The following is a 10,463-nucleotide window of genomic DNA, read 5'->3' on the forward strand; positions in this document are numbered from 1 at the left end:
TTAAAGCAGATGAGTTCCATAAAGGGCTCTGTATGTGACTCCCAAATTGGTAGAAGATTGTCTCATATATTACCTCAACTTAGGGTTTTTCATGGTTCAGATATATATGTTGTTTTAGGTTCCTAGGCTTCTCAAGTGAATGCCATGAAACGGGCTGTCTTACACAATGGAAATTTATTAGCTTATGATTTTGAGGCTCAAAGAAAGTCCAAATCAAGCCATCAACAAGGCAAAGCTTTCTCCCAAAGACTTTGGCACTCTGGGGCTGGCTTTGCCACCATCCTTGGCTCCTCTGACACATGGCAAGTTACATGGCAGCATCTCCAGGTCTCTCCCTTCTCTTCCAGGTTCTGTCGATATCCAGCCTCTTGTTTCCTGTGGCTTTTTCTCTGTCTGAATTTCATTCTCTCACAAAACACTCCACTAAGAGGGTAAAGACCCATCTGATTGAGGTGGGCCACACCTGAACCAAAGTAACCTCATCAAAAAGTCCTACTTACAATAGGTTCACACCCACAGGAATGGATTTACTTTAAGAACATGTTTTTCTGAGGTTCATAATGTTCTAAACCATCACAGGTGTGGATCGTTGAAATACATTTTAAGGCACATATATTTTGCACATATTCATGTATATTCTATCCTTAAATGTACTCAACCTATTAATAAAACCCAAGAGAACCAACTGAAACACTTTTAATAACATGATATGCTTGGATGAAATCTACAAAATATTTAAAAGACCAAGCCTTAAAACCATAATACCTATAAAAAATATTGGCAAACATATGCAACAAGATACAAGTCTAAACGGTAAAAGGGACAAAACAAAAAACAAAAAACAAAAAAACAAAAAAAATGTTCACAAGAAATGCAAAACAAATAAAAGTAAGGTATTCAAAATTCCATTTGTAATATCAAAAATTAATGTCAAGAATCATTGGCAAAACAAATTAAATAAGACACTCCTCCATAATGTTGGCTATATATTTAAGAGAGCAATGAGGTTTCCTATGATTGACAACAGGCATTTTCATACACTACTACTGGAAGAATAAACTGGTACAGTGGTTCTGAATAGCAATTTAGCAATACTTATTGAAATCTTAGTAAATGTGCATATCACAACTTCTGAACTAGTATTCTACTTCCAGGTCTTTATATCCATGGAATAATCAAAGAATGCAAATATTTGTGTACAAGGGTATTTATTACTATGTTATTTCTCAAAAGTAAAATTAGAAGGAACTTGTATGTTTGAGAGTAGGATAATATTGAAATATATCACATTTATATAATGGAATATTTTGCAAGAATTAGCTTAGAGCTCAGGTCCAGATAGTTGAGCTGGTGGCAGCTTCTTGCCAGAGCATGGATTCCTACATCAGTTACCGGTCAGCAGTCACTCACATCAAGATACCTGTAGAGTTTAAGTAAAACAGATTTAATAGCAGCTGTTCATAAATTAGCACACCCAGCTTTCCCTCTCCTAGCTGGCAGTACAAGAGGTAGGGCTAATATAAGGATAAACTTTAACTTTGTGTTTAACTAGCTAGCTGAGAGGCCACCTTAATGGAGTTGACTGTTATCAAAAAAGAAGCATACCAGTGCAACTTAAATCACACTGTGCCTTGCTCCAAATCTCCTTTTCCTAAGCAGAAAAAAAGCTCTGTCTTCTATCCTCCCCACAACCACTTGGTTAATCATTAGAGCTCCAAGTACCCAAGCAAGTTTAGCCTTCCCTAGATTTTCATCAAATGTTCTCATCATAGGAGAGTTACAATAAGAAGCTAGTAAAGATAATATAAACATGAGCAGAGATCAAATAAAGCTCAAATGTGTGTGTGTGTGTGTGTGGGGGGGTGGTTTCTTAAGTATCAAAATCAAGAAAAAGAATGAAAAACTTTCTAAATGAAAAAGTATTTGAGAAATCATTGGTGGATTATTTTCAGGAACAAAACTAGCTCCAGGTTTCATATTAGAGAAGAGCAGGTATATAAACTCCTACTCAAGCACTAATAAAATAGTAGCTGTATTATCTTTTTTTAAAATTCCATTTTATTGAGATATATTCACATACCATACAGTCATCCACGGTATACAAACAACTGTTCATAGTTCCATCGTACAGTTCTTTTCCTCTTTCCTCTCCAGGGTCATCTTGTAGAGTCAGTTTATAAAACCTTCATTTCCTTAGGTGCTTAGGAAACAAAAGTCACCTACAGGAGATTCTCTTCCAGAGTCTGATATCCAGAAACTGCCACACCTTACCTGCTTTGCTTCTAAAAGGAAGCAGACCCCCATTCCTAGAAAGCCCCTGCTTGGCTTGGATGGGAGCCACCTGTAGGAGGCTGTATTCAGGTGTGGAATGCTGGCAGCAGGCATGGTATTGCTTTTGTCTTCATATTTAGTCTTTTACTCCCTTTTGCCTCTTCAAGGGAAAGGGGACACTTAGGATACAGAAAATTCAGTAGATGGATTCAGACATTAGGCTCAAAGGGACTGACTCTGCATCCTTGATTTGCAGGGCATTCCAGATGCATTCACTTTCCCTCTTTGAACACATACTTCTGCATAGCTGGAGTATCCTTATATCTGCAGTGTTGCATATTCAAGACTAAAACACTTTGCCCATGTGGGAAAAACATCATGGACTGTGCAGCCAGACAATCTGTGGAAGCCTATAGTGCCAAACTTATTAGGTAAATTTGCGCAAATTTGAGTCTCTGAGCCTCAGTTTCCCCTGAAGAAATAGGAACAGCTGCTTAACACACTAAATATCAGTGTGCCTGTGAAACTGCTAATCAAATGGAAGTCAATATTATTAGAGAGGAGGCAGAGTGATAGGCTTTCCCAGCCATTACTCTCTCCCCTATGGTTTCAGTGGTAGAGGTGGTCACTGTTTCTTGCAGCCTTTGATGCTTCTGCTGGTGCCATTTCCCACTCCAAAGTCCTCTTCCATGAGCTAGATTTGTTTATAGTACTAATATTGCTTAGTTGCCAGTATTCATTCAGTGTGATGGGGAGAGTCCTTGTTAAATGACCTCGCCTAGAGGTATAATCTTGGGCAAGCCCCAGTACTCCTCTGGGTCTTGATAACAACCATCTTTATTTAAAGAAGTGTTGGGATTAGGGGATCCTTAAAGTTTTTTTCAGCTCAAAAACTCTAAAATAAAACAAGCTCATGTAATGACTTCAGAAATTACATGGCAAGTTCCTGACTCGCTGAGTCAGGTGCCTCGACCATAGAATGGGCCAAAGACCATTTCTTATAAAAATGACTGCAACTTTTCTTTGACATTTCCCCGAGTTGGAGGTGAGGTCTATGCACCCTCACCCATAAGGCACCCGAGGCATGCTTGTCACTGCTTCGTCAGCAGAGAGCAGAGGAAGCAATGGCGCATGACGTCCGAGGCTAGAGAAGACGAGGGGAGGCAGCTTCCTCCTTGTCTCCTGGGACTCACCCTAGAGCCCTGAGATGCCACGTGAGAAGTTTCGCTACCCCGAGGCTGCCGTGCTGTGAAGAAGCACAACCCCACAGAGAGGACACACGTAGGTTCTCTTTTGACACGATCAGCTGAGTTCAGAGTTCAGGTCATCCCTGGCCAGATGCCAGATGTGTAAGTGAAGGAGCCTCCAGATGATCCCAGTTCCCAGCCATCGAGTCACCCCAGCCTTGGAGTCTTCCCAGCTGAGGCCCCAGACATTGTGCAACACAGACAAGCTATCCCCACTCTACCTTGTCTGATTCCCCAACCCACAGAATCTGGGAGCCAACTAAAATGGTTATTTTACACTTTTAAATTCTGGGGTGGTTTGTTATGTGGCAAGAGTAACTAGAACAAAGGCTAATGACACCATATTTTCTACAGATAAGACGTTGGTCTCCATTGTCCTTGCAGAGCTATAATTTTGGATTCGGAAAAAAAAAAAGAATGAGAGAATGGGTAGGTCTGGTCCATTTCAGATAAAATTTGCTGACTCTTGGCTTAATCCAATGGTTCATCATTTTGGGGGCTTATTCATGGATATCTTGGAGAATCCAGTGAAAGCTATAGTTAACGCCTCAAGAAAATGCATAGCTATTTAAATGGGAAATATTATTTATAATCTCATGAAGTTTATGTCCCTCTGAAGCATAGTCATCAACCCCAACTTAAAACCTTTAGATGGAGGTTCTCATCACAAATCACTAACCCACTCTTCTGAGAACAATCCACAGGTTAGCTCTCTCTTCTTTGAATCACATACGGTGAACTTCCATCTTACATCTTCTTTTGTTCAATGGGATTACTTTCAGTTATATACCAACAAAAAAGTTTTTCAGATCACAAATCCAGTCCTACATCAATCTATTTACTCTGCTCTTCCTCAAAAGGGCAATCTATACTACCTAATGTACACAACTTTTTACCTAATTAGATGAAAAACACCACAAATGATGAACTGGCAGTCCCTAGCATCAAAACCAGAAGAAAGAACAAAGCAACAACACACAGACAGAGGAGTGAGTGGTGTCACATTCACATATGAAGAGTACTGGTACATTTACCCAACTGCATGTAGACCAAGGATAGAAATATGTGTGAACCAAACAGTGGGGTGCATGAATGTATACTGTGAGCTACTTTACAGCAGGGTCATGCCTCTTGGATCCTTTTTAGTCCCTGTGGAGCCTTGCATATTGTAGGTACTTGGTACTTTAACAAGAAATGGATCATCAAAACCAATTTATAAAAACAAAACTCATTAGCTTATATGTGGATTTTTAGGCTTCCTGGTAGCAATGTGGCACTTTGATTTATTTTCCATTCCAGAATAAGACAACTATGCATGAGGAATACCCCCTGTGTTTCTGTAATTCTGATTTCATATGAATGTGCTCATACAACATATATCAAAGGTTTACTTGCTGGGAGGCCTGCCAACTTATTATAGCACCATTTATTGTCCTGAACATAAAGCACTCAGAGAAGTCATTTAATGAAAATACGGCATGTTTTGACCAATTCCTAAATAATAAAAAATGTCTTCATACAAAATAAAGACACCCCAGTCAGCATGGTCTCTGATCTAATGCTCGTTCTACAATTCTTCACTACTGTCTCCATAGTTGCTATACAAGCAGTGGGCAGCATTGTATAAAAGCTGATTAAACTCTGGGATTTTAAATTGCTGAAAATTGAAGGAATGTGCCCCTTGCTGACATCTGTTAATTAAAAATTGTCATTTCCTCCACTGGGCAGGCTTTAGCTCATCTTATGAAAGCCAGAAATATTTCTTCCTAGATGCAGAGTTATATATTCTCCCCTCAATGAGATCGAATGTTTTTCCTGTAACATGGAAAAAGTTTTTATGGGTTCGTCAAGAGGCTAAATCTCTCTGATTCCAATGAATCACATCCTAAAGTGGAAGGAACAGATTTCTGTCCATACTGGAACTTTACATATCAATTTGATAAAAATCCACAGATCTGTGCTGGCATTGAATTCTTACTAGTTTATCAAAGGAGCATTTCATTTTTAGACAGTTACATTTTTAAAGAAAATTTAATGACCCCAAATCCTGGTAGTACACTGTTTCTAGTAGTTAGCATTGTGAAGCCCTCTGAGCAATTGAAATGCATTGGCCTATGCAAAATAGCTATCTTAATGTGGACAGATGATGACCATCAGGACACCTGCCATTAGGAACCAGAACGGACTCAAAGGAATACAAGGCAGGTGCTGGACCCTGTGGTTCCTAAACTATAGGGGACGTGGGCCAAACTCTCCGAGTGGTTCTCTCTTGGCTTGAGGTAAAGTGGACATTTCCTTTCCCCACCTCCCATCTTGGTTACCCCTTCCTTCCTCCCCCACCCCCTTCTTCCATTGGAAACTTCTCTCTCTGCTCTGTGCTCTGACCACTGTACCCAGACCAGTCTTATGGTAACAGAATTAAAATGTTAAAAAAAAGTCCATGGAACTACACTACACAAACAGTGAACCCTACATGAAACCATGGACTATAGCTAATAGCACAATTATAAAAATGTACTATCATTTCCCCTTGCCCTTGTCCCCTGCTGTGCTTCTCGCCTCACCCGGAACAACCCTGAGAAAATGGGGATAATGAGAGTCCCCGTCACCGAATGCTGTGTGGACTGAATTAGTCCATGCCGGCTAAGGGCCACACACAGTGCCCGGCCGAGGGCACCCGACCTCTTTTCGTTCCAGACGCTGTCATCACTGCTGCCTCTTCCCACCTTAACCCACCCCGACCTCTCCTTCCATCCACGCTCAGCTCAAGGGTCTCCTCTTTTATAAGGCTCGCCCCTTCTTCTGAACTAAAAGAACCCTTTTTTGATGATCACATGGAGACTTATCCAACCTGGGCCCCTGCTGGTGGTGGTGGTTTTGACATTATTTATCTCTTATGTTGTTTAACTCCATAGAGACTTTTTACTTTTTAAATAAATATTTCATGGCTCTCTAGTACATGAACTTAATTCTGATTGAAGTTGACAAACAAACAAAAACCAAGATATTCTGCTCAAGTACTAGGGCATACACACTTAGAAGTGCATAGATACGCTTTTATATTTATATATCCCTATATAAATGTCTAAGGATACATCCCTTAAATAAAATTAGATATGTGTGTGTATGTGTGTTTGGTCTTATATTATTAACACCAAACTGCAAAACTAAAGCATGCGAAAATACAATTACTCGCTGAGGTCTACTTTTCCCATTTTTATGTTGTTTGGCTTGGATTCCTACCTTCAGAGCACTTTAATAAGCACTGACTATTGACATTTTAGCTCTCTTCTGCTCTCTGTTAATTCAAACATTTATTAAGCCATACACTGTGTTAAGCAGCCAATAATTAAAATAGTTAATCTGTTTCTTTTAAAAAAATTAAAAACACAAAAATCACCAGGAAATTTGGCCCTGAAAGTAAAATCTTTAGAAAGTGAAAAACTGTTTAGCAAAGTTAATAAATGACTCTTCATTATTAAATAGCTAAGTTTCATCCTCAGTGATGATCACCGGTACATAAACATTTACCTAAACTAAAAAATAAAATGTGAAATTCCATACCTTTCAGAATTCAGGCTCTGATCAGCATAATCACTTTTCAATGTATCTAATTCACTCCGAAGGAAGGCTGTGTTTGTCTGTGATTCTAAAAGGGCCTTCTTCACTTTCTGATTTTCCTACGGAAAAGGAATAGGGCAGGTCAACAGACTCAGAGTTCCTTCCATCTGAGAAGAATAAAATAAAAGTGTAGTGGACCCTGCTCACACACCACTCCGCCACCCCTCCACAATTCCTCATGGTGTCCAATGAACAAATTATCAAGTCATTGTAATTGAGAATATAAATTATTAAAGTGTCAACTTTTTAAATCCTTAAAGCTAGTCTCTTTTTAAACTTGACATTTGGTGACAAACTGTAATATTCAAGAGTTTACGATGATGCACTTGAACATGTTACTGGAAAATTAATGGAGGCTAAACATTTGAATACTTGTTTTACCTAACGAGAGGGATAAAGGTATCGATAAACATTCTATGGAGTTATCAGTACCTATTATAAGGTAGACCAATTACTTCTTACAATGAGCCCTTTTAGCTTACATTTTGAAGTTATACACTGAAAATAAACCAGTGTGATTAGGAAATTTCTGCAGTTTTCCTTAAAAAAATAATCCATCACTGGAAGCTTCTGGTTCAAGACAATACACCGAGCACACGAATTGGTCTTCTTTCCCTCCTGAGACCTCATTAATATGAAACGCCAAAAGAAATGAGCCCAAACCAGTTAAAAGAATGGAAGAGGGAACCGTCACCAAAAAAGGGATTTCAATACATTTCTGGAAACTGGAAACTGGATGGAAACGTGCTGATGAAGGAAAGAGAGTGAGGAAGGGGGTCCAGGGGAAGTGTAAGCCCATCCCCTCTTACCCCAGCAGAGAACGACTGATAGACAAAGTCAACTCCAAAGGCAACAAGGGAGGGCTTGTCTTTTTAAAAAGAACTCAATGACTCCTAGGAGGAAAGCCAAAGCCCTCTGAATAGCCATTATGCTATCGGGGTCCCACATCTCACAGCCAGCTCCATCCACAGACCTCCTAGGAAGACAGCTTCTCAGGGGAGAGGCCTAGGGGCAAACAGATATTTACCTGGCTGTATGGGAAGCCTACAAACACTACCTAAAATGACCAACCTAACCCTTCTATTTAAAATGTGAACAGATAACCAATAATTACCAAGTATGTGAAAACAAAAAGCAGCAAGAAATAGAAAGTCCAAAATAAACTCTCAAAGGAGTCCCAGAGAAATTTTTTATCTAGACAAACCTTCAAAAAACTGTGAGGAGAACACAGACACATTCAAATACGCAAAGACTGAGAAACTGACCTCCCACATACCCTTTCTGAAGAAGTTCCTTGATGATTTACTATAGCAAAATGAGGATGAAAATCACAAAAGAGGAAAATTATAATATCTAATTCTTGTGATTAAATCAAGAATTCAATTCAGAGAAATTCCAAAATGACATAAGGATAGCAGTGTAAAAAAGCAATAGATCCAATAAGAACTGAAACCCAGGGGATGCCAAAAATAATATTTTCAAGAAGAAAAGTGAAACAAATTCTATTGAGAAGAAGAAATAAGAAATTGTATGGTATCAGAGTGATATTACGATCACGGAAGAGGCTTCTCTTCATAACAAGAAAAAAACATCAACCAGAAAAATCTAAAAAATAATAATTATACAAGAAAGTCATGATCCAATTATAAGGTAAACTAAGAGGTGGCAAAATGTGGAACTGGTGGTGTATAAAGAGAATTTATTGGACCATGAAGCCAAGAACCTACTGTTTTGAATGGGATAGGGATAAAAACTGGAGAGAAAGAAATACAACCCTAGCTCATTTCTTGGCTCTGTAGTGAAAACAATTAGAGTCATAATAAAGGAAATGTTCTTTACTGGAATTAACTTTTAGAATCAACCCAAAGGCAAAATGAAGAAAACTAACAATGATAACAGAAAAGATGGGAATGTTATGAAAGATAAAGATATGGTCGACAGATGAGGGGAAAGGGACAGAAGGAAGAAAGTTGGAGGAAGGGCAGAGTGAGAACATTCCCTCCTACAGAGCCAGAGCTTCAGGCCAGGGTAATGTTACAAGAACACAGGGTTAAGTAAGTAAAGTTTAAGAACAACCAGTAGGAAAACTAAAACTAGCTATATATGCATCAAAATTTGGGAGGTGGAGATAGCAAAATAAATATTCATCCATCACAAGAAGAAGTCATAGATAACTAAAATTAATAAATCATAAATAAAGATGAATTCATGTGACTTAGTCTTTTCAAAGTAATCCCCAGATCTACAATCACAGATGGCTGGAAATGGCTATCTGGAAAGTACACTGGTGATGGAAGTGTTGTTTTTCATCACAAACATCTACAATTTCATTTTATTCCATGTCATTATTGTTTTAATTAAAAAAAAAAAAAAAAAGCAATCATAGTAGGTATGGGTATAATTGGAGGGCAAAACGCTGCATAAATGATACTTTGCTCAAAGGAATCTTAAAGACTTTCTGTGACTATAGTGTTAATTTCTCTTCAGCCTCCATTCCCGGAACATGGAAATAATAGCATGATTGTGTTTACAAAATACTGGTCTAGAAGGAAATGTCTCTCTGTCACTGAAAAGGGGATTCTTACCATTGATAAGTCATAAATTTGTTTTTTTTAATGCAGCCACATCTTCTTTTTGACTTATGTGTTTTGATTGTTCTTCTAGCTGAAAAGAAAAATAAAAGTATGTTTACAAACCTCCCTTGAATTTATCTGATTAAATCTAGGAATATCTTTGAATATCATCGATATGGGAATTCTAGAAGCCTTTAATTTTCAATTTTATACAACTTAATAAATCATTAAACCATGTATAATCTAGGAAGATGGGAGTTTTTGTTTTAAGTAATTTGTTAAATCAGTTTTCTTTGACACAACTGAAAAGTTCTTTTGGGAAACCATTCAGCCATAAAGCAGCCAGTCCTTGCTTGTTCAGTTAGGCTGCACATGAGTCTGGATTTTCCACTCTCCTAGAACTTCATCTGCACCTAACACTTTCTAGCCCATATCAGAGTCATTGGTGTGTGTGTTTTCCATTCTGTGCTGTAGTCTAGGTGTCTCAGAGTCAGAGTTAGTGTCAGATTCACCCATGTTGCCTTCACAGTGAAATGTTTATTAAATGACTCAACTAAGTAACATTTAGACATGACATGGGGTAAGGGATACGCACACATAATATTATATAAACATATTTATGAGCTTTGCTTGGTGGTGGACTTAGAAGTATTACCAGATTAAAGCAGTTCAGGGGCATCTAAAACATGGAGAACAAAAAAGTTCTTTTCTTAGGAGTATCTTCCACCCCCAGGGAATTGTGGGGATTTGT

The 10,463-nt window shown here is 38.4% G+C and overlaps 1 long non-coding RNA gene across 1 annotated transcript; it reads right to left on the bottom strand.

Annotated features, from left to right (window-relative positions):
* Positions 1-963: 963 nt before the first annotated feature.
* Positions 964-10,043, bottom strand: LOC119533129. Its single transcript, XR_005216591.1, has 3 exons — positions 9,725-10,043; positions 7,083-7,198; positions 964-1,420 (listed from the first exon to the last, which is right to left on the bottom strand). It is a non-coding gene; the product is annotated as an uncharacterized LOC119533129 (long non-coding RNA).
* Between the last annotated feature and the right edge of the window lie 420 nt (positions 10,044-10,463).

The sequence above is a fragment of the Choloepus didactylus genome, chromosome 4 (genome assembly GCF_015220235.1).
Source record: "Choloepus didactylus isolate mChoDid1 chromosome 4, mChoDid1.pri, whole genome shotgun sequence".
Lineage (NCBI taxonomy): Eukaryota > Metazoa > Chordata > Mammalia > Pilosa > Megalonychidae > Choloepus > Choloepus didactylus.